Source organism: Eleginops maclovinus, chromosome 20, assembly GCF_036324505.1.
Source record: "Eleginops maclovinus isolate JMC-PN-2008 ecotype Puerto Natales chromosome 20, JC_Emac_rtc_rv5, whole genome shotgun sequence".
In the NCBI taxonomy this organism is placed as follows: domain Eukaryota; kingdom Metazoa; phylum Chordata; class Actinopteri; order Perciformes; family Eleginopidae; genus Eleginops; species Eleginops maclovinus.
This window is the reverse complement of record NC_086368.1, coordinates 809,635-810,407: the sequence shown is the minus strand read 5'-3', so window position 1 is coordinate 810,407 and position 773 is coordinate 809,635. Positions and strand designations below refer to the sequence as shown.

The following is a 773-nucleotide window of genomic DNA, read 5'->3' as shown; positions in this document are numbered from 1 at the left end:
GTGTTTTAAACAACTAAATATGGTGAGCAAACATACTGTCTATTAATAGGCCGCCGTGCCAATCTTTGAATAATCAATATTTTTTTTACACGTTAAACCTGTTGAGAAATTGATTGCTGGCTGTATACTGAAGTCCCACCTGTGGTGATGTGTTGTTGTTGTGCGTTGTGCGTACTATCCTAAAATAATTGTAAATTATCGTCATAACATTTATACCATGGATACTATTTGAAATCGAGGCTTGTATGTCCCACAGCGTTGCAAGTGGACATTTTCATGTTGTTTTCAGCACCTTTTATGTATACGTTCCGGGACCTGTACGCGTCTCGTCATCCCTGAGCTGTCATGTACTTTGCGTTCCGGCACCTTATGATTTACAAATTAAGCACTGCTCAGGAGAGCTGAGGCACGCACAGACAGATAAGCAGACTGTTAAAATCATATTGTCAAAGGTTACAAACGCTTTTGCCTTGGAGAATATTTGTCTGTAAGTATTATAAGTGGTCAAATGTGTATTTTATATCAAGACCTACTTGTTGTGTTTTTATGAGTATAGCCTACTCCGCTAACGTTAGCTCATGCTGAGATGCTATTTTGTGTTAACATGCTAACTCTTCTCAGTTTGTTCATTTGTGGAGGCTAATTGAAATGTACTCATTCTATGCCAACTCACACTGTGTTTTAAGTAAGTAAAGTGTGTTTATTTCTGTAATCTGCAGTTTTACGGTGATGTTGGAAAAAAGAAGACTTCATTAAAGGACAAGAAAAGTCAA

General features: G+C 37.5%; 1 long non-coding RNA gene across 1 annotated transcript; it reads left to right on the top strand.

Annotated features, from left to right (window-relative positions):
• The first annotated feature begins 396 nt into the window (after nucleotides 1-396).
• LOC134883432 (uncharacterized) lies at nucleotides 397-773 on the top strand. The gene is made up of 2 exons (XR_010168273.1): nucleotides 397-487; nucleotides 720-773. It is a non-coding gene; the product is annotated as an uncharacterized LOC134883432 (long non-coding RNA).